The 26,842-nt window shown below is 37.2% G+C and overlaps 1 pseudogene across 1 annotated transcript; it reads right to left on the bottom strand.

Annotated features, from left to right (window-relative positions):
* Positions 1-21,908: 21,908 nt before the first annotated feature.
* LOC147011118 (uncharacterized) lies at positions 21,909-26,385 on the bottom strand (annotated as a pseudogene). The gene is made up of 4 exons (XR_015052313.1): positions 26,234-26,385; positions 25,913-26,103; positions 22,972-25,450; positions 21,909-22,888 (listed from the first exon to the last, which is right to left on the bottom strand). The product of XR_015052313.1 is annotated as an uncharacterized LOC147011118 (transcript).
* Positions 26,386-26,842: the final 457 nt, after the last annotated feature.

The raw sequence follows: 26,842 nt of genomic DNA, 5'->3' as shown, positions 1-26,842 counted from the left end.
CACAAATAGCCTTTTAGGCACTTTCAAAACACTTCCGTTTAACAGTTCAGCACTACTTGGACAAAATATTACGGTATTTTACATCATCACGACCAATCAGATTTTCCACTCCCTGACCCCGCCAATCCTTGTCTCTTAAAACTGCACGGGGTAAGGTGTTCTATGAACTCTTTCGTTTTATCTACAGTATATACTTGTATATACTGCTTGACCAAAATAATTCCTGAATCATTTAGAGTCTGATCAGGCTCAGTGTTGCAGATGCAGATTAGTCAATCGCATGTGGACACTCATGAGTATTGGATAGGTATGAATTCTCACAGCAAGAGTTATGAATCTGAGTTTTGCTTAAGTGGGGAAGGGCTAACCAGAAAAATGATACTTGTCAATGCCCTAACTCAACAGGGCATGGTTTACAGGACAGCAAAAATCATCCAATATTGGAAGTTGTGAATTAAGAACAAACAAGACGTGACAAGGATAGGCCACAATTATTGAAGACTTCCAACAGCTTTTCAGTGGTGTGATAGCTGATATGGCTTACAGAACAATGAGCCAGGTTAATCTCTTTTGCCAAGAATCCTGCACAAGGAGCTGCAAGTTGTGAGAATTTGAAGCCATGTCGTTTATGCTTCAATGATAAGATTGTATACATACCCTCGGAAATGTTGTGTTCTCACTCTAATGGTGATTAAAGATGTTTTAGTAAAAGCAGACGTAAGTTGAGTATTTGAGAAATATTTCCATATGACCTTGGTCTTTTTCAAGGACATCTTGTGAATATAAGCGGTCATTATGTCAAAACCCCAGATGCACCCTAATTGAGCATTTCAATACTTCAAAGACATCAGCATGTCCATGTTGCTTTGATTTGCTTTACAGGGCATGACATGGATTCCCAGCATATTCTATCTTTACCTGCACTGATGGTGCCCTCTCTGACCCGAACTACATTAATTCTGTTGTCCTTCAAGGTTCTGTCATCTCACCTTCCCTCCTTCTTTTCATCAGTAACTTCACAGATGCTAACAACTGTGTCCATTCCTTTGCTGACGACTCCACGATCCACTCCTCTTCCAGGTATAAATCCCATTACAACACCTCCCATTTCCTTCCTGCTCCATCTCCATCAGTAGTGACTTCTATCCAGCAATATCAACACAGCCACCCCTCCTCTTCTCATGTCCAGCTCTTAACTCCAGCAGACATCATCGATTAATATGCTCGGACCATCTCCAGAAATCTCTCCTGGCAGCCTCACATCCTCAAATCAATCACCAAATCTGCCTTGAAGAAATTTGTTTTCTTCTTTGGAGCTTGCAAATACTTCAACGCCCATCTGCTTTTCACCCTCGACAAATTCCAAGTCAGACAAGTGATGGAATATGACTCCCACGTCTGGGACGGCGCTCCTCCATCAGTCATCAGTCAAGCCAAGGCTGTCCAAATGATTTAATGATCCTACTATGTTTGGCCATCTTCAAGTTTTGGCCCACTGTCGAGCAATCTCTTCGCTATGTCTCTTTTACCGCTACTACCACAGTCAGTGCTCTGTTGAACTCTCTCTTCCTGTCCATCCTCCTCTTTATTCTGCTTGTGACACCTGTCCAGCTTTTACTCATCATCCTTTCTGCATTACCCTCCTTTCCCTCCATATCAATCGCCATGCCCCCTCTTTCTTCCCTTGCACACTGTCTGTTTGGAACAGTCTCCCCAGTAGTGTGTTCCTGACTTCTATCAACTCGTAACAATTGAAGTCACGAATCAATCCTCCAGATCTCATTTAATTAGTACATTTTCCCATCTTCTTTCATTGTTGTTTGTTCATCAAAGGGGCCAAACTTGGTTTTGGCCTCTATCCTCCCTTCCCCTGTGGTGTTAATAAAATAAATAAATAAATAAATACTCCTTGGCTACCAAAATCTTTGTAAACTGAATTCCATTGAGAATGTGTCATTTCATGAAATGTGCTGGAAGAGTACTTTTATTACATCAATTCTACATTATTATCTGTTTTTTTTAATTTATTTTAAATATCATGACAAGAAGGAACCTTTATCTTAGAAAATATAATCCTTTAATTAATCAAGGCCAATTCACTTTCACTCAACGAATAATAAAAGGAGCTTTCAAGCTAGAATTTCCTATCTACTAGAAATGGATGGTGTGTGTGTATGTGTGTGTGTGTGTGTGTGTGTGTGTGTGTGTGTGTGTGTGTGTGTGTGTGTGTGTGTGTGTGTGTGTGTGGCATACTTTTTGTGTCTATTAATTATGTATGTCTATTCATTAATTACACATTATTGGAATGTACCTTTTGACACTTAAGAATGCTGAGACCCCTTCAAACTTTGAAGACCTTTTAAGACCCCAAAACCCTGAGGACCCAAAAGTCCCAAAGGATCAACAAAGTTCCTGAGGACCCAAAAGTCCCCAAAAGTTCTGGAGGACCCAAAACTCCACAAAAGTTCCAGAGGACCAAAAAGTTCCCACAGACGCAAAAGTCCAAAAAGTTCCCGAGGACAGAAAAGACCCCTAAGACTGTAGATCCTGTAGACCCTTTAAGACTCGACTATCCTACAAGAAAGCCGTTAGAATTCCCATGCTTTATCACACGCCATGTTAAGGTATGTAAAGCAGATTCATACGTCCGTCAACCATGGCATGGCATTCTAATTACAAAATATATAACAAAAACAATGATAACATTGCAACAATGCATGTATTGTTTAGCACTAAAAACATTTACAACAATAATATGAATAGCAGTATCATATTGCAATAATAATAACGAACATATAATCCTCATGCTGGCCCCAAGCACATCTGGGCTTAGTGAAAGGCAAGCTAATAACCAAGCAGTACAGCAGATGGGTATGCAACAAGGCTGTGAAGGCCAATGAAAATTTGGTCCATTGGACCAACGGGCCTACTTGTGAGAAGAAATGTACGATGTGTACTGCTTTACTCTGCCACCACTTTGACACAACCTTGTAACCAAGAGTGCAAGTGCCACAACTTCACTGCCTCAACCATGGCTGTCACCATTGATCGAGTTCCTTTCGCCATCATATACATTACTTCATTATCAGTTCCATCACGACCATGTTCCTCTAACCCTTATCAGAATTATTTTATTGGTCATCATGAATGAAACTTCATCAGCACAACCATGATTGTCACTTCACTGCTGCGCATGTGAGTGATACATCAGTTAGAAATGACAGCCTGTTCAGCGTGAGCATGGTTATGCATTTACAATATAAAAAAACCCTTCCATGGAACCTCATTGCAGGAGGAATCCATTTGGCCCATGAAGTCTGCACAATGGTTGCCAAACTCTGGTAGTTTGTCTGTGCTGTTTTTTTTTTAAATGCTAAGCATCAAGCAAGGAAGTAGCATGTCCTATTTTAATAGTCATTGGTATGGCTCAGCTGGTTCGGTTTTGAGCCGCCAACCTCCCAGATTCAGAGCGGATTCTCTGACTGTTAAAACACCGAGTCTGGTTAGATCTCACCAAGTATTTTGACTGAAATGGTCTGGCACATGTTTGTTTACAGCAAGTGAGCTTTCCACCAAGACTTAAGTTTCATCAAAGCAATTCATGAAATATTGCAAGCCACAATTCAATTTGATGGAAGTCCATCCAGGAGGTTTACTATCTGAACTAAGCCTTGGGTAGGCTAAAAGGCTAAGGTCCCCACGTTGTAGTTGAGTATATGGGCTTGTCACTCTCCCATCGCAGACAAGTTGGGGTGGTCTTTCTGTCTTCTCCCACCTCCTTTTTGGTCTTGCACCCTCTGCTCTTTCCATGTGTTGTCCCCCCAAGATTCTGCAGGGCTCACATGGTCAACCATCAACCATCTTCTGGTAAAACTACACAAATTTAAGATCATTACTCACCTCCACTCATTTGGTCCCCTTTTTTCCCCTAACTGTGGATCCAACTTCCACATCGTAGACATTCTCATTCTTCCCTCCAGGTCTTCAATACAGCTGCCATCTCATATCCCCAATCCAAAACCATGATCTTTTCTACCCTCACTAACCCCACTCAAATCCCTCCTAATCTTCCAGTTTTTCCTCCTTGGAGTTAACTTATCCATGCATGTGAGTGGAAGAGAAATGGGGCTTTTGGGACACCCATTCATTTGCAGGGGAAAAGGGAAAAACTATTTGACCCAACCCCCCCAAAAACCAAAATGGGAGACACTTCTTCCCATACAAGCAAACGAAAAATTGAGACTTACTGATTAAGGCAATTCTTCCCTTTTATATTTTCATTCCACTCAAAGAGCGAACTAACTAATATTTGTCCATTTTCTACTTCAGGGAATAACTTAATTTTCCTCTTTCATTCATCACCATCGAGTATATTCACAAAGATTACTTTGGAACTTGGTTCTTGGTTTAAGTGTCTTTGTTGAACAGAAATGAAATGATAAACTTCTCTCAAAGCTCTTATTTGACCACATCCTGAGCCACATATCATTTTGAGATTGTAGTAAATTGTTTTTCCATTGTTAAATTGATAACCATCAAAGTTCTCTGTCCATTCAGGGATATTAATTTTTTTCCTCACATCCTCCAACTTATTTGTAATTAAATTTATCCGCTTATTTGTTTTATCTACATTTACCCCGGTTATTTCTTCAATAAGACTTTGATATTTCTCACATTCTTTATGTTTTCCATTTAAATACCAAGGCTGATTACATCTCCACTCTTTGGTTTGGTTATTGCTTGGTTCTTTCATTTATAAATCAGTAAAAAGACGGCGGTAGCCTGTTAATATTACCAACGTAATATTTTAACACTTATACTTATAACCATAAGGGAGACTATTGATTCCATTCTCTAAAATATATCTTTTATCATCAAAAGCTCCTAATGCTTTCTTATTTATCTCTTCTGTATATAATTGATGTTTATAACTTCTTATTGTATTCATTTTTCTGTACTCTTCCTTCTTTAAGGTTAAACAGTTGTAATAATGTTTAAAGTTTATTGTTTCCTTGATTATATTTTTCTTCATTCCCTTTAGCTTCTTATCACACCTTTCAATGTTATTATTATCAATATACATAAAAGCATACGACTTTGATCTCAATCCTATAAATTCACCCATGACCTTCCCACCCAATTCATCTTTAAACTTACCAATTACCTTTTTATTCTTTGATGAAAACAACACATCACCTGACTTATAATTAATTGCATCATATATATCAATATTATCAATCATATCCTCATATACATCACTTGTCTTAATTTCTAATATAAAACTATCTGTATCCATATATAACAATGACACATTATCCTTATACTTTGATTTTAAATTATTATAGTAATAGTCATACATTAACGACTTTGACAAGCCAAGAATTGATGTTCCTATATAAATAGGTTTATCCATTTCAATACTCTCTTTTTTTCAAATGAATAGAACAAAGGTTCTCTGAAAACACCTCCGCTCATTCAAAACTTGGTCTATTAATTAACTTTGAAGCCCGTTTCCAAGATGCAGCAAGTCTTATGTTTTGTCGATTTCTAACATTTTCCATAGTCTTTCCAAATACAGCATTATTCATTAATTTATAAAAGTCCTTCTCAAAATCTGTTTTTGCTTCTGTTCTCCTTTTTGTATTAAAATCAATATACGTCTTTAACCAATGACTTTGTTTAAATTTCAAAATCTGATGAATTTTCCTCACTCTCAACCCAGCAGATAAATATTGTCTAAGTTCCTTTGATGCAAAACATAATTTTCCTTATCATTTAATGTCGTAAGTAGGTTTTCTGGAGATTTACCTTTTATAGTAAATGACTGTTGTTAATCACTTAGCCATCTTTTCTTGGACTTTCTTTATCAGGGGCATAAAGTAGGTGTTTATGTTTGTTACGAAGTTCTTCTGGATATTTTAAATCAACCTCAAAATAATATCCAACTTCAGCTTCATCCAATTCTTTTTGAGAGGAGACAACAATGTCTTGTAAAACTTTTTCATAATGTTTTTCTTTAACTCATTTAAGTTTTCCATGAGGTAAAGATTGAGGCATAGCCCACCCGTACAAATTTTTAGCATCATAATACATCAGGTAAGAGTTGTCCTCATTCTGATTATAATCAGGAAGATATTTGTTATTTGCTTTAGCATATCTCTTGGAACATACTTGAGATATTTCTCCTCTTTTAGCCTTCTCTATCATTAAAAGCATATCTATATCACTGATTAATTCCAAATCCTGTTTTGTCATTTTTAACATAGCACTCCAAGCCAAACCGGGGGCCGTGTAATAGTGAGAGGGGTCTAATCCATAAGAATTTTTTATTCTGACACACTGTTCGAAAAGTTTCAAACACATCAGTCATAACAATGCATCAGTTTTAAGATAAAAATCATGATATTCTCCAAGATTCTTTATATTAAACTTCTCCCAAACCTTTTTAGCTTGTGTAGAATCTCTATCGGAAATATGAGTTTTATTTAACGTGCCATATAAACTTTCCCTTGAAGGAAGTTGTGTTTCCTTTAACTTCTCAAATGAATCCATGTAGTCATATGGATATATTCCCTTTTGTAATAAGAGATCAATCTCTTCTTGATTTGAGAAATGTGATTCAAGATTCGGTAAATTTTTAATATTTGATGCTAAGTTAGATAATCTTCTTCTTCTTCTTTCGGCTGCTCCCGTTAGGGGTCGCCACAGCGGATCACCCGTATGATCCGCATAGTGATTTGGCACGTTTTACGCCGGATGCCCTTCCTGACGCAACCCTGGTCGCCTCTTACGACACAGGGATATGGTACACCTATTTTAACCGGGGTATACACCGGCCCAGTACACTGGTACTCATTGCGCCGACCTCGGAAGGATGACAGGCTGAGTCAACCCCCTGGTGTATTAATTCAGTGGCCCAACGGGGCTTGAACTCAGGACCTTTTGGATCCCAAGCCGCTGCCCTAACCACTGCGCCAACACACCAGGCTGCTAAGTTAGATAATGGACCTGCCAAAAACTTGTATGTGTCAAGAAATCTGATATGGGTTATGGGGGATGTATGAATTGTTTTTGCAAATGAGATGTATTTTTGATCTCTGGAAGGAATGGCAGAAATATCTCCAGATGTCTTTGAAAGTTCATTTATAAATAGATGTGTGTCATAGTGAGCATTGTTGTGAAGAAAGACAGGAAGAAAGTTTGGGGGCTTGTAATTAAGATTACAATGGGAATGAGCTGGACCTCTATATTTTCCAGTAAGATGAAAATGATCCCCAACTTTGACATCTCCCTCAATTTTCTCCTCACAAATATGACAGACACTGTTCTTTCTAAATTCCTTTTTTCTCTCCCTTTGTTAATGACAATGGTTAATAGGTTTTAACCATTATTCTCTCCGTCTTTTGAGGTCTTTTTCCAATCGTCTTAAAAACTCCTCTGAGGCATCTTCTCCTCTCTAAAGTTCGAACTTGTTGTATTCATCACCAACAGATGATTTGATATAATAACAGAAACCACAAGGAGTATGTTTTTGATATTTATTTGTGTATGATTTATTTTGATTTGGAGAAACAGTATCTATCTTTTCAATGATACTTTCAAAATCAGCATATATCACAAACGGATGTGTTATAGATTTGTTAAAATATTTGAATGATATGTTTGAACCTGCTTTTGGTAAATTGATTACAGTTGATTAATGATTACTTCAACATTTCGAATGTTGATTTAATCGTTCTTTTGTATGACAGGAGTTGAGACATCTCTTGCAAGGATACATTTTACATTTTCTCTTATGTAGTTGTAATTTGGTTAATCTTGATAATTTTTTAATGAAAGCATAATGTGATTTTTCCTTTGAAGTAAAGTCGAGAGGGTCAATGTGTGTTTCATCATTTTTATGGTTGTTTGAAATTTTTATTATCTGAACTTTGTTTGTATCCGTTAATCCATATACATTAACAGATAGATTATTCATTTTCTCAAATTGAGGAATATCTCTCAATGACATTGGAAACTTTAAATCTTTAACATATAATGTATTCTCGTATTTCTTATAATGTTCAACCCTTTCAGGTTTCCATTGTGGAGGATGTAAGTGAGCAAGAACAGACCACAGAAAACATTTATTATCTTTGTTTTTAATATTAACAACCACTTTCTTAAGTTTTATATATTTTGGTAAATCAATATAAGAAGAAGCTTGAAGAGGATCTGATTTTAAGATGTGTATATCTAAAAAGATTATTTTTGTAATAACAAACCCACTACCAACTACAGTGTTATCAACATCTTGTTCTTGTCTCTGGAGCTCACTGTAAATATCACATCTCACAAAATCTTGAAATGATGAGATAAAGTGAGGGTTTCACCTTCTCTTACCATATTCAATTTTACTCCCATATAAAACTTAAAAGTTTTCATTTCACTTAAGGTGTTTTTAATTATAGTTTCAATACTTTGTTTAACCACATCAAAAGCTTCCATGATGGAAGATGGTCCAGGGCCTTGAAAGCGAAACAATATTATTTTTACATGTCCTTTAAATGCCCTATCATTGTTTTCAATGGAGAATTTAGTGCACCTTCCCTTTCTTCATTGTTCTTGTGTTTGCGTGATTGAAGGTGTTTATTATAATTTTAAAAAGAATATCATTATCACATCTATTGCAATGTTTTGTTTCTTGGTCAAGTGGAAATATTTGTCTGAAAAGATTGAATGTGTGTTTGTTGGTTTAAAGGTGTTTTTTATAACATTTATATTCATGATTACAAACATCGCAGTACATTGTATTCACCATATTTATAGAACAAAACTTTGCTTCAAATAAAATTTTCTCGATGAAAATTTCGTTTAATTTATAGGTGAATCTGTGCTTAAAACCATTTTATCCTCCAACTTTTTCCAGTTAATAAATACAATGCATCAAGACACAAAAGTCAAGTTTCAATCAATCTCTGCATTTGTAAAATATATTGAGAAATATGTCGAGGATGCAAAATTGAATAAAGAAAAATATAACAACTATTGGATAAAAACAATTATGGTGAATAATATGAGTTCTTCAATTTCCTTCAGTGGAAGGGCTTTTAGTATATCTGGAAGAACATCAATTAAAGTAGCTCAAACAAAAGTTTCTCCTCTCCTTCTGGCAATATATTCAAAACTAGAAAAAGCAATGAAACAAGAAAAAGTATCAAAAAAGAAAAACTCATGGTTGAAGCTTTAGAAAGAAAAGATAAGACCATCTGTAATTCGCAAGGAGAAATTTGTATTTTTTTCAACAACCCTAAAGATGTAAATCCTGATGAAATAAAGGATGTTAATATATCAGGTGAAATGACATTTCGTTCAATCGTAGTCAAGCACCATTTTAAAATTATCTTTAATTTAAAAAATGTAGTAGTTGAATCTGTTAATGAAAAAAAGTATGTAGATACAGATGGAAATGTTTTTTCTACTAATTAAACTTGAGTCAATATTCACCTGATGATTTTGAAGATTATGAGAGTAATGATAGTATCTTTGTTGGAACAGAAGACAGTTATGATACCGAGAGTTTGTGTTCAAACGATAGTTATGAAAGTAGTTTTATAGATGATTGTGAAAGTACCAATGAAAGTACTGAAGATGGTACCGAAGATGAATTTTCTTTGAAGTAAAGTTTTACTTTATAAATATGAATAGTTTACGAGATTTTGAGCCTCTTGAATTTCCTGATTCTCCACATGACAAATTGGAGAATTGTCCTGCGTGTGAAAGACGGGGATTAAACACAGAGTCAAAAGCCTATAGACAATGTATGTTCTGTGATTATCTTCTAATTAATGATAATAAAAAATGTAAAAAGGAATATAATTCTTTGAGATTTACACAAAAATGAATTACTTTACAAGGTTGATTCAAGAAATGAATGTAAAGTATGTGGGTGATAATACACCTTTTCTTACAAGAGAAGAGACTGAACAAATGACAACCATGTTTCATGGATTGATGATTTATATTATTAACGATTGTCATTTTCAGGGAAATGTCAATACAAGATATTGTATAAATTAAACAATGGATTATCTTGAAATAAAACCTGAACTTAGGAGAAAACATAGAGTTTCGAAAAAAGCCAATAAAAAATTAAATAACCTGTTTTCCAAATATATAAATGAATGATTTTTTACCCATTTTGGAAAATAAGATAAAATTTACCAACTATAAAAATCTTCCAAATTCATTAAGATGTCTCATAGTTGGTTCAAGCGGGTGTGTAAAAATTGCTTACTTTTAAAAATGCTCCTTACTCCCAACTTATTGGATTATGATAATTTAATAATTTTCACAAAGTCAAGTTTTCAACCTGAGTATCAACTACTCTCAGGTTTTAATGCTGGTCTTAAAAAAGAAGATATAATCGGTTTATTTAAACTTCAAAACAAACTAAATGATAACAACATTGAAGATATAATGCAACTGTTTTGTGATACACAGAGATATAAAAAAAATCAAAGCCGATAACTTGTATTCTTAGTGATAATATGAATGACATACCTTCTCCCCAAGATTTGGATAAATCAAAAAAGAACCTCGTTATCTTTGATGATTGTGTTAATGAGAGAAACCAAAGGTAATGGATAGCTACTACACAAGAGGGAGACATTCTTCTTGTAATTGTATTTATCTTTGTCAATCATACTTTCATCTCCCTCGTCGCTCAATAAGAAGCAATGCTAATACTTTTATTTTATTCAACTTAAATTCAATAGATATAAACAAATTTTGGAAAGACCATTGTTCAACATTATGTACTAAAAAGGAATTTGGGGATTATATGAAGCACATGACTGAAAAATATCAATATATTGTTGTGAAACAAGAAGAGATATCAAAAGAGAAAGATTTTTATTTTATAAACAATTACATATATAAATGAAAATTATTATAAATGTTGTTGCTAAATCTCCTTCTGGAAAAAAAACTTTCATAAATCAAGGTTCTTGTACAGTACAAATGAGAATATTTTAAAATTGCTTAAAAAGCACCATGTAGTTCGAATTGTATCAACAACAACTTGAGCAATAAGACCTGGAGAAGTAGAAGGTGAAGATCGTTACTATATTTCAGTAGAGGAACATATGCGATTGAGGAATGAAGGCCAAATATTTGAGGAGGTTTCTCTTGGTGCAACAAAATATTCACATTGGAAGAGTGAGTTAAAGAAACGAAAATGTGGTAGTCTTGGGATATTAGAAACTAATCCAGAAGGAATGAGACAAATTATTAAACATCTGAGTGGTAATGGGGTTAAGATTTTATCATTCGGTTTTGATGTTGATGAAGAAACTCAACGCAAATGGATGAAAAGCAGAGATACAAGTATTAGTGAAGAAGAAATTACAACTCGTATTAATGTTAATAAAGAATTTGATGAAATATTTAAAGAAAAGGATTTATTTGAACACATCTACTTTAATGATGAAGAAAAGGAAAATTTCCCTGTTGACCTTTGTAATTCAGTGAATGATATTTTCCAATAAATAAATGGATGCGAAAGAAAGAGCAAGATTTAAGGAGCATCAAGAGTTGGTTTCAAAAGTTGTAAAAGAGCAGGAAGACATATCGAAGAAACGCAGACAGAAACTAACGGGTGAAGAAGCATTTGAAAGAAAACAAGATAATTTTTTTAACTACTTTTAAAAACTTGCCAAGAAAAAATTATCGATGCTTCCACAGTTCCCACAATAGAATATACTCCTAAAAAACTTCAAATGTTGAAAGATTTCAGTTAAATTAGAGAAAAAATTAGAGCATATAGGAGAATTAGAATATGATCATGAAGGATTATTTCAATAACTGGAAGAGATTAATCAACCCCCTGATTATATTGTGAATGCTCTTCAAAACAATGAAAATTCAGCGGATTAAAAAACCAAAGGAGGACTCATTCCAACAGAACAACCAGCAATATTTCATCTTGTTCAAGAAAAGGGATTGATATTTATTGATGTATTAAGGTTATTGAGTTCTAGTCAACCCCCTGTTAAACGAACTCCAATATTAATGTTTCTTCCAACAAAAGACGAAAAAGAAGGTTCAACTTTGAGGGATGAATCAAAGTATTTTGATAAACTATTGGATATGAAAAATAAGGATGATATATTGATCTGCTGGACTCTTAATTATCGGGTTTGTCTATCTGGTAAAAGTAGGAAGAATGAGAAGGAGAAACACATTATTCAGGCTTTAAGTATCCTTGGTTCAGGTGTTCGTTTTCTTCCAAATGACCCATCACAATTAGTTCATCGACTGTTATTGTTGTTAGGTGGTAAGAAGACTGGAAATAACAATCGTTTCAATGAAGCATCAGCCATTTTAGACCAGTTGATGAACATGAAAATAATTAATAAATGTCAATACAAAGACATTTTATCCCATATTAAATAAGATGAGAAGCACAATCCTTAGTTTTAATTTCACAAGTGACCACACATCTTCATTCCCATACCCACGAAAACTTGACGCAACAAATGAATATGAGTTTAATATCACAGAGAAAAACGACAAGTTTAGTTATAATCCGGGAAGCGGATACAAAATGATTACAGTTTCACCCGGAGCATATGAGATTTCTCAAATATATTACGAAATTGCTCGTCTTATGAAAGATCAGGGTGATGAACCAAAAAATAATGTAATAGATATTCAAAAACATACTTCAAAATCAACTCTTAAACTTCAAATAATTACAAAGTTGATTTCACAATTAATAATTCATTCAGAGAGTTATTGGGTTTCTCCTCAAAAAAGATAGAAACTTATGGGACGTTTTATAGTGATAATGTCATTCAAATATCCTCAAGCATAAATTCAGTATTAATTCACTGTGATTTGATTGATGGTGCTTATAATGATGGAATAAGAACAAATACAATATTTTCATTCAGCGCATACTCAACCCAAATTGGTAATAAATTCAATATGGAACCCAAAAATTTGGTTTATCTTCCCGTGTCTGGAAAAACCATATAAAGAGTAAATTTTAGGATTACAGACCAAGAAAATTGCATGCTTTCTTTTAAAGGAGAAATTATATCCATCAGAATTCACCTACATGAAGTTTTCCAATAAATATATACGATGGTTATTGTGAGGAAACGTGAGTTGGGAAAATATAAAATAATTACAGAAGATGGGATGTTCCTTTCCCCATATTATAAGGGTGAAGGTGTGTATCTTGGTAGAGGATACTATAAACTTAAGAGACAATGGGGTGAAGGGCATCAATTTAGAAATAAAGGAGATGGGATAATTGATACTCTAATGGGTATAGGTTCAACTATTCTTCAACATAAAGACCTAATTGGTTCAACTGCTTCTGCTGTGGGAAATGTAGCAGGTGCTATAAAGAGTATAAAAGATGCCCAAAAGGAATCCCATAAATTACAAGCAATAAAATAAATTAAAAAAGGTAAAACTAAGTTGTCTCCCCAAGAACCACAGAAAATAATTCAAATACTTGGGTCAGGGTTTCAAAAGTTTTAACATCTTTTTTTCCGAAATAAATACAAGGATGGAAGCAATTGATAGTATCTATGATTTGGTTGATACCATTGTCATCTCAAACTCTAATAAAAAAGAAGACTACTTCAAGGTAAACACAATAACTGGAACAGACTGGAACAAAAAGTTTTGAAATAAATAATCAACAAACTTATTTGAATCTCGCTGAAAGTTTCTTGTTGTGTAAATTTACATTCACTAAGGCTGCAAGTAACACAAAAGCTACACTCGTAAATGATTTCTTCTGGAAAATGTTTGATAGTGTTCGTTTGTATATTGGAACACAAGAAGTTGAAGTGGTTGATTATGTCTCTGCTACATCTGAAATGATGAAATTTACACTATGTTTATTTGGTGATTGAATGGGTAAGGGGGCTGTCGAAGGTTTTATTCCTGAGATAGCAACGGGAACAAACACAGTCCCTGGTTATAGTCAAAGAAAGGCAATGTATAATGATAATACAAAAACAGGTAACAGTTTTAATGTGGCTGTTCCTCTTAAAGGTATATTTGAATTTTGTGATTATGATAAAGTTCTGTATGGAATTAACATTGGATTTCAACTGCAAAGAATTTATAATGAAAAATAGATTGCTTTTTGGTGCTGCTAATGCTTTTGCTGCTCAGAATAAATTTGTTATTGATGAAATTGGTTGGTGTATTAGTGAATATATTCCTAATCTTAAAACAGAAGAGATGGTGAATAGAAGACTTAATTCAAACAAACCACTCAATGTATCATACCTTAAAATAAGATGTCAACAGTCAACACGTTAAACTGAACCAAACCACTTACACGTGGAATTTGGGTGTTCTGGAAGGAAAGCCACGATATCTGTGGCTCATTTTCGAAAAAAAACAGATGGTGATACTGCCACTGATAAGAATAATGCGTTGAGTGATAATGCTGAGGTGAAACAACTTCTTGTTTCTCTCGAAGGAACCTTTTATCCACGAGATAGATTGGAAATTGATTGTGAAAAAAATGATTATGCTGAAGCATACAAGTCTTACCAAAAGGTGTGTGAAAGCAATGGAAATAAAGAACCTATTTTGGATATGGCAGCCTTTAAAAGCCTGCATTCAATGTATGCGATTGACCTGAGTGCTCAAAAGGAAACCATAAAGTCTAATAGAGTGGATACTTCCCTATACATTGAAAGAGGAGAGAGTGAAGAAGTTGATACATATTGTTTGCTTTTGAAAGAAACAGAATTACAGATTAATACAGATAATGGTGTGATGATTAGTCTCACATAATTTTTTGACAAATAAATGAGTAGTGAAGTGCTAACTGGGGTATATGTTAATCAAATCAATCTTAATAAACTATCATCTTGTATTCAAAATCAGAAGCCTTGTATGATTAATGTAAATACAATTCAGAGAAAAGGAGCAGTAAGAATTGATGTTTTGCTCACAAGAGAACAGGTGAAAATCTTGAATGACACTGGCTCACTTAAAATAAAAAATGTCAAAACCAATGTTGAATAAATATTCAATAAGAGAGACGAGTGGAGGATTTCTCCCATTTCTAATTCCTTTATTTGCTAGATTAAGTGTGGCTGGAGAATTGACGGGTGAAAGCGGTGAAACTGCTGTCTTTCAGCAGCGGTGAAAACTGCCAATGTAAGGAAGGCTCAACTCCAGACTCAAAAAGAGTTGGAAAGACACAACAAAGAGTTGGAGAAACAAATTAGTGGAAGTGGTGTAATTGTAGATTTTGCTGAACGACTTGAAAGCCTACCTGATAAAACGAGATTGTTAGTTCGAGATATGCTTTCTTCGATCGCACAAGCAGGTGTAAAATTAACTAAAAGGGGTAATGGATTATATCTTTCTTATAAATAAATGAGCATTGATGAGTGGTTTAAAGAATTTGGAAAGAATACAACATCAAATTTAGAACTTATCAAATATTGTAAGAGATTAAAAATTAATAACGTGGTTATTTGTATGAGAGATGAATTAACACACTTGCCAAAACATACAAAGAATATTATTATGAATTTAGAAGATCATAATGGAAACGGTTCTCATTGGGTTTGTATTTATAATAATCAGGTTAAATATTATTTTGATAGTTATGGTCTTCCACCACCTGTTGAAGTCATGAAATTTTTAGAGAATGGTGTTTATCGAACATTTCAAGTCCAGGAATTTAATTGTAAGTGTTGTGTTGTGTGAGTCAGGTCAGGTTCGATCTGTGACCTGCTACAGGTACCATGTAAACCTGTACTAACCTGTTCCATGGTCGGGTTGTCGGCGACTAAACCGTCTCCCCCACCAGGTTTTCTGGTGAGGAGGGTGTTTGGATATGGACACCCAGCAGGATTAAAAACAAAACCTGTCAAAGGGCGGAGGAGCTCCTTGTGAGCCAACGGCCATCCATATCTAGTGCCCAACTGTGTCTGCGGACGTCCTCCTGCAGTTGGGTTACTTCTTATTAGGAGGTTGGTGGCAGGATTTGCACTCCGGCCACCGTAAAACGCTTCATTTCGCAAAACGCAAAAACGCAAAAAAATCTGAAAACCCACTCCGTGGGAGTACCTCCTGTGCAGCTTCCCTTCGCAGGGCAGCTCACCGGATGACGGGATTGGGGCAAAGCCTTCGGGACCCCCAATCTTTGATAGGAGGGAAACCACGGGGTAACATCCCTGGGTCAGATTGCGGGAGAGTGTGTCGGAGTGGTGCTGTGTCGTCCACCAGACGGCGGTCTCCTTGGGTTAACCTGAGGCGGTCCCTTCGGGTGGGTGCCTGGAATGTCCTATCCCTAAGAGAGGATGATCACCTGTCTCTGTTATCATCTGAGCTCAAGCGTTTGGACATCGGGATTGCAGCTCTCTCTGAGGTTCGGAGACCGGATTGCGGCGAGATAATGATGGGTGGTTATACCTACTATTGGTCTGGTCGCTCTGATGGTTACCATACCCAAGGAGTTGCTGTAGCTGTGTCCAATAAGCTGACCCCAATGATAATTGAGGTAACACCGGTCAACGAGCTTATTATGAGATTAAGGATTCGCCACTCCTTAGGTGTCATTTCCCTGGTCTCTATTTATGCTCCGACTGAGGCGAGTGATCTCACCGTGAAGGACACATTCTACGCCACACTCGAGTCTGTGGTTGATCAGTGCCCCAGACGAGATACACTTCTAGTCTTGGGGGATTTCAATGCATCGACTGGAACTGATAGGGATGGTTATGAGGTGTGTGTTGGTCCCCATGGGTAAGGAACTATGAACCAGAATGGCACTAAGTTCCTTGACTTTGCAAGAAGTCATGGACTTAGGGTGGCTGGTTCATCGTTTCAGCGCCCGCAAGCTCATCGCTGGACTTGGTATTCCAACGCTGGCGGTGTGGCAAAGGAGATTGACCATGTCCTCATTGACGGTCGTTGGAGGATGATCCAGAACTGCAGGGTCTACCGGAGTGCTCAGTTCCTCAATACTGACCACAGGCTTGTTGTAGCAACTCTAAAGCTGCACCTTAAATCCTGGAGAATGGTACCATCCCAGCCTAGGCTGGATGTTGCCAAGCTCAGGGATGAGAGAGTAGCTGAGGAGTTTGCGAACAGGCTGAGTGGACACTTGAGGGGTCTGGCTGCTTTGGGGGGTCCTGAAGAGTTGTGGAGTGCCTTCAAGACCACCGTCTTCATGTTGCTGGTGGATGCCTAGGAGTTCACTGCAGGGCAAAGAAGAATTTTGTCTCTCAAGGGACACTCGATACCATTGACCAGAGTCGCAGGGCCAGGCTGAATGGCAGAGCTTAGCTGTTCAGGGAGCTGAGGCGTAAAACTGTACGTGCACTGAGGGTGGACAAGGAGGCCTATGTGCGAGGAATCTGTGAGGGGGTAGAGCATCACCTGTGGACAGGTGATTCTCGTCCCGCTTACAGGGGAATTCGCGCATTACGTTCATCCAAGCCCATCCCTCGGAGCACTGCAGTTCGAGCAGAGAGTGGTAGGCTCTTGACAGAGGAGTCTGAAGTGAAGGCCCGCTGGGCCGGTTACTTTGAGTGGTTGTACCAGGCTGATCCCCCAGCTGTCGAGTTGGACGTCAAGGGTGTTACAATCCCTGTTGCTGACCCTCGAATCAACTGTGGTCCACCATCGCTTGTGGAAACACGGGCTGCGGTGAACCAGTTGAAACGGGGCAAAGCTCCAGGGATCTGTGGCATCCATGCGGAACTTCTCAAGGCTGGTGGAAATGCTGCACTCGTGTCGTTGCATGCAGTTTTGTGCTCTGCCTGGAACACAGGCATCATCCCAACTGACTGGAAGAGGGGCCTTGTTGTCCCTCTCTGGAAAGGGAAGGGTGATCGCCAAGACTGCAACAACTACCGAGGGGTGACGCTGCTCTCAGTGCCGGGCAAGGTCTTTGCTCGGATAATTCTTGATAGGGTTCGCCACCATCTGCTTGAGCACCAGCGTCCAGAGCAGTCAGGCTTTACACCAAAGAGGTCAACGATTGACCGTATCCTTGCACTTCGTGTCCTCACCGAACGCAGACGAGTTTCGGCAGGGGCTGCTTGCAGCCTATGTTGATCTCTGTAAAGCGTTCGATTCAGTGAATCGGGATGTCCTCTGGAGGATTCTTGGTCTTCGTGGGGTGCCACCGAAACTGATCGATCTGATGTCTGAACTCTACTCTGGTACTGAGAGTACTGTGAAGTGTGGTGGTACCATCTCTGACTTATTTCCAGTTGTTACTGGAGTTCGTCAGGGATGTGTACTTGCCCCCACACTTTTCAGCACTTGTATGGACTGGATTTTTGGGAGGATGTCGGAGAGATCAAGTTGCGGTGCATCGTTTGGCAATGTCAAGATCTCGGACCTTGATTTTGCAGATGATGCAGTCATCTTTGCGGAGACTTTAGACATCCACTTGGGGGCCCTCAAGGTGCTGAATGAGGAGTCGGAGCTGTTGGGATTACGGATTTCTTGGGTCAAAACTAAGATCCAGGCTTTCGGTGACATCTTGGATGCTACTGTCCTGTCTGTGTCTGTTTGTGGTGAGGATGTTGAGGTCGTGGATAGATTCACTTACCATGGCAGTGATATTCATGTCTCCGCAGGTTGTGAGCCGGAGGTCAATAGACGTTTGGGTCAGGCCTGGGGAGTCATGGATTCACTGGATCATGGGGTGTGGCGCTGCCGGTACCTGTGCGGGAGGACGAAAGTCCGAGTCTTCAGGTCCTTGGTACTTCCAGTCTTGATCTATGGGTGCGAGACTTGGACTTTGACCAAGGATCTGAGACGGAGACTTAATTCCTTTGGTACCAGGTCTCTTCGGAGAATCCTTGGCTATCGCTGGTCGGATTTTGTGTCCAACGAGCGGTTGCTGAGAGAGACTCGGATGAGATTTGTTACCTGCATAGTCCGTGAGCGTCAGCTACGGCTGTATGGACATGTGGCTCGTTTTCCTGACGCTGATCCTGCTCACCAGATTCTCTCAGCGAGGGAGTCTCATGAGTGGAGGAGGCCAGTGGGCCGACCACGTGCCTCATGGTTGCAGCAGGTTGACCATCATCTCAAGGAGATGGGGATGGGCCTGGCATCTGCCTGGGGGATGGCCAGACGGAGGCCCCTGGAGTACCGGTGGAAAGTGGACGCAGCGACGCGCTGTTCTGGCACATGCTCCCATACCTGACCTGACCTGACCTGTTGTGGTCAGTTATGTCAAAATGTGTTATTTCAACTCAACAAAAATAAAACTTTTTGTGATGTTATTTTTAATCTAATATAAATGACATTTTGGAAAAGATGATTCTACCTTTGGTTTATCCCAAGAAATGGATATTGATTTTTGAAATTATTACACAAAGGCACAGGTTGAACGACAGAAATATAGCATTGCAAAAATATTAATTTGAAAAATGCTTATAAATTAATAAATCTAACGTGAATGACGTGAATGACTTGGTGAGATTAAGTGATTTATCACAATATATATCCTTAAATAAAACGGCACGTTTTGTTAAAGGAGTAGAATTTACAACCACAACACCTGGTTCAACAAACCATACACCTTTTCTTATTAAATTAAATTATCTGCTTAGTATTGAATTTTATAAAGAAGGAAGAATAGTTAATATGCGAATAGAGAAATGGAGGTATAATATGTGTGATTTTGGATATAATTGGTCTTTTTCATTCAACCTCGAAGACCTACACGATTTTTATCAGTCTTGTAAAGAAGAATATTATCTTTTTGGTAAGAATCAGGAGATATGTGGAAGCACAATTAGCAAACAATAAATACACGATTTCGGGAATAGGAAATTATGGGAAGCAATAGTTTATATGACAAAGAAGTAAGGAAATTGGATAATTATATTATGGGAAGCAATAGTTTATATATAAGTTTATATATTATGGAAAGCAATAGTTTATATGACAAAGAAGTAAGGAAATTGGATAATTATACAAAGTCGAGGAATACAAACTGATTCAGCAACAGGAAGATGGGGTGGTATTACGTGTCATCATATTAATCTGTCATATATTTCGGATACATAAATGACAGCAAGAAGACTTCAAGAAAATTATAATTTTTGCATTCAAGTATACCAACAAAAAACAGGTGTTCGATTTTACATTCCTTATGAATTGGAACATAGACACGGGCAATTTTCAATTAAAAACTGGCCTTATACTGATGTTAAAAAACCCACAAATAGAGATTTGATTAAAATATTAAATAAAAATGAACTTCTAAAGGTGATGAAATTTAAAACTCTTTTAGAAATCATCAACAAATCTTATTGGTTTCCTATTATGAGAAAAATAATTGTGGATTCAAGAGTATCAGAGAATCCAGATGAATATATCTATGATATTCTATGGGGTGAAGGTGGTTTAAGGATAGTAAGGGATGAAGAAGGAGTTGAAGAAACTGAGCAAGAGAGAAGGAGGAGAGGGAGAAGAGAGAGAAGGAGGAGAGGGAGAAGAGAGAGAAGGAGGAGAGGGAGAAGAGAGAAGGAGGAGAGGGAGAAGAATGAAAGAGAGAATAAAGAAATATAAAAATATGGAAGCCAGTGAGATTATAAAAAGATCAAAGGTATTACATAAAATAAATAAATCTCAACGCACCGAGGAGGAAAACAAAGAATTGGCAAGTCTATTAGAAATATATGCATCAAGACTATTACATCGGTTTCAGGGAGAAGATTTAAACGAGAAAGTGGAGATAAAGAAGAGAAAGAAGGACAAGATCATATTATTGATGATGTTGGTGTTATTGTCTTTGATTAAAGTTTTACATTTTTTTCTTAAATAAATGGAGGAGAGAGTGAAGACATTTCTCAGGATTCTTTATGTTTTAAAAATTAAGATTCAAATGTGCATGTTGGAAACTAAAAAGGTTTTCGCACTCTGTTCGAATTTTTCACAAATAAATTAGTTTTTGTCGAAAATGTAAAAACAAAACCAAGAGTAAAAATATCTCGTGTGTTAAATGTAAAAATAATAGGGTTATACAAAAAGGTACATGTTCGGTGTGTGGCTCAAAAAAGAGTGAATTCACCAAACACAAACAAGGGGGAGATATACAAAAGTTTTTATCAGGAAGTGAATTTACAACAACTGGAATACTAGGGGAATTACATTTACTAGGGTACTCTTTCTCTGGTCCAGGAACAAACTTGAATAAAAGATTAGATGAGACTGACAATCCTAAACCGTGGAGCAACCCTATCAATAGGGTTGATGAAGTGTGCATGAGGCATGATATTGTTTATGGAAATAGCACAACGTTGGAAGAAAAACATGAAGCCGATAGAGAAATGTATAATTTGTCTCTGATACAAAATCCAACCTTGAGAGAAAAAGTTGAGAGGTTCATCGTGAAGAAGATGATCAGTGCTAAATTGAAACTTGGGCTTGGAAATTCAAAAAACTAATGGGCTCAAATGATGTGATTAAGTTTGAAGAGCAATTAGCTGATGAATTACATAAACCAATAATCACAAAGTTTCATAGAAGGAAGGTTTATTCCAAGGAAGTTGATTATATCTGGTCCACTGATTTAATTGAACTCAATAATGATAAGGGGTACAAGTATGCTTTAACCATTATTGATTTGAGGAGTAGATATGTGTGGGTTGTCCCTTTGAAAAACAAAACCGGGAATACACTCATGTTAGCCTTCCAACAGATATTTAATAAAAGTAAGTGAAAACCTAAAAAAATGTGGACTGATGAGGGTACAGAGTTTTACAACAAAACATTTATGAGTTTTCTTAAAAATAACAGCATTACATTATACAGCACCTTTAATGAATGAAAAGCGGTTGTTATCGAGCGATTCAATCGCACTTTTTAAAAGAGAGACTATATAAAAAATTCACTCAACTCGGTTCTCAACAATGGTTATCTTTAATTCAGGACATTGTAGATAATTATAATGATACGATTCACACCTCAATGAATACTAAACAATCAGAAACATTTACAAAATTAAAATATGAAAAAGAGATTAATGTCAGAAAGCCTAAGTTCAAAGTTGATGATATAGTAAGAATATACAGGTGGAAATCTCATTTTGAAAAAGGTTATACCAAGCGATGGACAAATGAACTTTTTAAAATCGTTGATGTAATACATACAGTTCCTTGGACTTATAAGATATATGATTTAGAAGGGGAGGAGATTTTAGGTTCATTTTATTCACAGGAATTCCAAAAGACAAAGATAATAAATTGAATTTTTTTTTTCTAAAATAGATTCCAACCCTTTTTGACTCCACCCCTTTTTAACTCCACTCCTTTTTGACTCCGCCCCTTTTAAACTCCAGCCATATAAGCCACACCAACACAAGCCCCACCCACATCCATCATATCCACATGACTAGTGATTAGTTTATTAGTTCCCCACACACAATGCGTTTATTTAATTAAAAAATTGCTTGACCCCCTTCTTTGTTTCCACCCACACAAGCCACTCCCACACAAGCCACACCCACACAAGCCCCACTCACAGAGGCCCCGTCCCTTTCCCTTCCCCTTATGCACCCCCACCTTTGATCCACCACACCCCTTCATCCCACCCCACCCTTCCCCACACTCACACAGTGAGGGGCTGGGGTAGGATGAAGGGGTGTGGTGGGTCATTGGGGGAGCACACCGACCCACAACCCAAACCCCACCCCCCCCTTTGCACTTCCTTTATTTTTTTATAATTAAGAATTAAATAATTGAAAGCAAAGCAAATATAAGTTCATCAAGATTGAAAATATTAAACATTTTTCTTTGGGTAAATATTCAATTGCGAGAATGGACGATCTTTCCCAGCAGTCTGCTTCAGATGTGTTGTGATTTTGAAATTCGGATACCATATTCTGTTTTGAAACAAAAAGAACCATTAGAACATATAAAGATGATTATATTATGATATGAATAAAATAATAAAGTAAACATTTACCTCCAGAAGATTTAGTTTTATGTCCATTTCATCCAGATGAGCATTTAAACTGGAACAGTAGGCCAGGGAATCTAGTGATATACCCACCACAAATTGCAATAGAAACCATTCAAGTGTTTTTTCACTCTAAATATACTATAGAATGACATACTAAAAGTCACCGAAAATCTAAGTAGGGGAACATGTTTATTTTTCAAGATGGCCATCAAAATGGCCACCAAAATGACGATTTTCGAATCAACCCCATATCAGAAAATAATTGTACTAAAAATATTATGTGAAACACTTGTTAGGGAGATCTTCCACAGGAGATCGAAGTTGGAAGTTCTATCCTGCTCCTTCTTGTCTTCCAGTAATCCATAACTCCGTGAGGCTAATCCACTGCAAGGAGATGTTATGTGTCGGATGTTGATGCGACCCACTGCTGCAACATCCTCCATTGTAACAGATATGCGTGGTACTCTACTTGTGGTCTGTGTCCTTGGGGTTACAGTGGCAATTATGCCCATGCCATGGAAAGTGTTCAGGCCAGCAATTGTCCTAATGTTATGGTCTACATTGTCGGCCACATACTGAATGAATTGGCCTTCAGTGTAGTTTGGAATGTCTGTTCATTGGGTGACTGCTGCATTGCGCTCAAATTTCTGCACTTCCTTATATGAGCTACAGAAACCATGTGCATAGAGAGAGAGAGAGAGTCGATGAGAAATTTAGACCCAAAATGGTGGTGCATTTGTACGCCTAAACCTATCTGTAAGGGAGCAATTGGAACTCTTGGTCGAATGCATTGCATAATGGCTTGGCCCAACGATGCTATTTTCTTATCAGTATCCTTCCCAACTGCGAGTTTCTGAAGCAGAAGTTTTAATGATTCAGGTAAGAATGACATTGCCTCGTCAGTAGATGTTATTGTACTTGAACCTGGGTAAACCTCTTTTGTCTCTTCCACTGATTTGACATCACTTTTAATCAGTTTGGCAGCAGTCTCAATGAGTCTCATTTTCTCTGCAGTGTTGTTGCTTTTCTTGGGTTGGCTGTAGAAATCGTGGAGGACAGCGGATACTTTGTGGCGGAATGTAACCGCATTTAGTTTTTCATTGATCTCGGTGATCAGTATGTTGTCGCCGAAGTGTTTTTGAAGTTGATCTTTCATGTAAGTAAATCCATATGATTCACTGTCAGTGCCATCCAGAAATTTATCCATTTTATGTATTAGATCTTGTATAGTTGTTTGTTCATCGTCATTGGCCTCCAGATACTCAGCTACCTTAATGAAAGCATCTGCTCGTACTGAATCAGAGGGTCTGCCCTGCTTAGGCCGTTTGGGAGGGATCATTTCTTCTGCAACGAACTCATTTGGTATTTCCCTTCCCGTTCTAAAGTTTGTGCTGCAGAGGTTGTGGTATACCGCATCTGCAGCATGTAGATCCTGCGCCTACTCAATTCTACCTCTGACAGTGTCTGACCACAAATCATTGCGTTCTTTGCATACCTGCACTATTGTCTTCCGGAAATCCATTGTTCTGACTGAGATAAGTTTATGTGTTGGTTTGTGTTTTTTTTTTTTGCATCGCAAACACCACAAAATATGCAGTTTTCTTTGTAATTGAATGCCATACTTGTGGATCGACGCGCACATGGTGAACTACTGGGAGCTGCGGAGTTATGTCCTCGCTTTTTGTTGTCACTGACCATGCACTGTGGGGAACAGAAGTCCTTCCTACACTTGACATGCACAACTTGGCCGGGCATAGTACTAATATTTCTGTTCCTCAACTCATTAACCTTGGCAATGCCTTCACATCCTTTGATGCATAATGTGGAAGTTGGCTCTCCATTGGATAGAGGTTCCTCACAGAAAACACACTTGTCCATGATCAGCTAATTACACTGTAATATGAAAAGGAAAAAAAAATACTTTAGCGCTATGACAACAATAATACAACGTATCCAACATATCTTAGAATTTCATTCATTTCCGAAATGTCTGAACCAAGGAAATTTCAAGATGTTTTATTTATATATGAATCCCAAGTAATTGCTTATATTTGGCTATTTCTCAATATGCTAGTTTTGGCGCCATTTTGGTGGCCATTTTGAATGTGAAGTCCGTGAAGTTTAAAAAGTGTCCAATAACATGTACCTAAGTGTTTCACATATATTTTTATCACTATTACTTGCTGATATAGGGCTGATTCTAAAATTATCAGTTTTGGTGGTCATCTTTAATAATAAACACGTTCCCCTTCTTGGATTTTCGGTGACTTTTAGTATGTCATTCTATAGCATATTTGGAGTGAAAAAAAAAACACTTGAATGGTTTATATTGCAATTTGTGGTGGGTTTGGCGATATATTTTCATGGATTCCCTGGCCTACAAGTTGGAAATGAGTCATCACCCCGTGGAATTTCAATATCTTCCCATTCAAGGTTGCGAAATTCATTCGTTTCACCACCCATGTATGATTCAGTTTTAATGCTGAAAAGAAAAAGCAAGTTGTCAAAAATTACCACCAAGTTGTGGTATTGCTTTTAAATTAATTACCACTATGCCAAAGAAAAGGTTGTGTATAAGGAGAACAGAAAGAGACAGAAAGACAGAGACAGATAGAGAGAGACAGAGACAGACAGAAAGCGACAGATAGAGAGACAGAGACCGAAAGACAGAGACAGACAGACAGAGACAGATAGAGAGACAGAGACAAACAGAGAGAGACAGATAGAGAGACAGAGAGACAGAAAGACAGTCAGATAGAGAGAAACAGAGATAAACAGAGAGAGACAGATAGAGAGACAGAGAGACAGAAAGACAGAGACAGATAGAGAGAGAGAGAGACAGAGACAGACAGAGAGAGACAGATAGAGAGACAGAGAGATAGAAAGACAGACAGATAGAGAGAGACAGAGGCAGACAGAGAGAGATAGGGGAGTAATTTCAAACCTTTCTTTGGACTTATCCAACGCCGCCAAGGTGTGTAAAATGCCTTCCAACCACCAAGACAGGATGCTTTTTAATTCTCTTCGAGATGATTGAAGATCAGAAGTATTTCATTCATATTCTGCAATTCTTCATGATATTCATTGGTTTCATTTTCAACATCAGTTATCAACAACGTTGTTATTGGGGATAACCTGTTAGAAAAAAAAGCCAGTAATTATTAGTTGTATCATGATTTAATTAATAATGAATTGCTTCACCATCATTCGAAGAGGAAGCCAGACTTTACGATACACACACACACACACAAACACACAAACTTACCAATAATTGATGGGTTATCTTCTTCGTCAGATGAAAGATAGTTCATGTCTCAGTCATTTACCTTTGGGTCAAGATGAGAAAAATGAAAAACCATTAAACAGAAGAGATTTTCAACCGAGAGAAATGCCTGGCTTATAAACCATGTTGGAGGAAGTCAGTTGGATCTTTGCCTAGACTTTCCTCATTGTTCTCTTTCCTGTTTTTCAACAGCTCAGTAATTCTGGAAATTTTCCCAAGCTTCCTGTTTTCAGCTGCACTCAGTCAGACAGCTTACAGAATGTGTGTAATGCATTCATGTTTGAGTTTAATTTAAACAATTTTATAGACTCTATATAAGTTTAATGTACATGAGTGGAACCAAAATATGCTCAAACAAGAGCATTGAGAGAAATTGATCATTTCATTTCTGCTCAACAAAGACACTGAAACCAAGAACCAAGTTCCAAAGTAATCTTTGTGAATATACTCGATGGTGATGAATGTAATATAAAAATTAAGTTATTCCCTAAAGTAGAACATGGACAAATATTCGTTGGTGCTGTCAGTACCTGTGCAGGAGGACGAAAGTCCGAGTCTTCAAGTTATTGGTGCTTTCAGTCTTGCTCTATG

The sequence above is a fragment of the Eptatretus burgeri genome, chromosome 16, assembly GCF_056783735.1.
Source record: "Eptatretus burgeri isolate ZD-2024b chromosome 16, Ebu_testis_v1, whole genome shotgun sequence".
Lineage (NCBI taxonomy): Eukaryota > Metazoa > Chordata > Myxini > Myxiniformes > Myxinidae > Eptatretus > Eptatretus burgeri.
The sequence above is the reverse complement of the archived record's forward strand: the minus strand, read 5'-3'. Positions and strand labels throughout refer to the sequence as shown.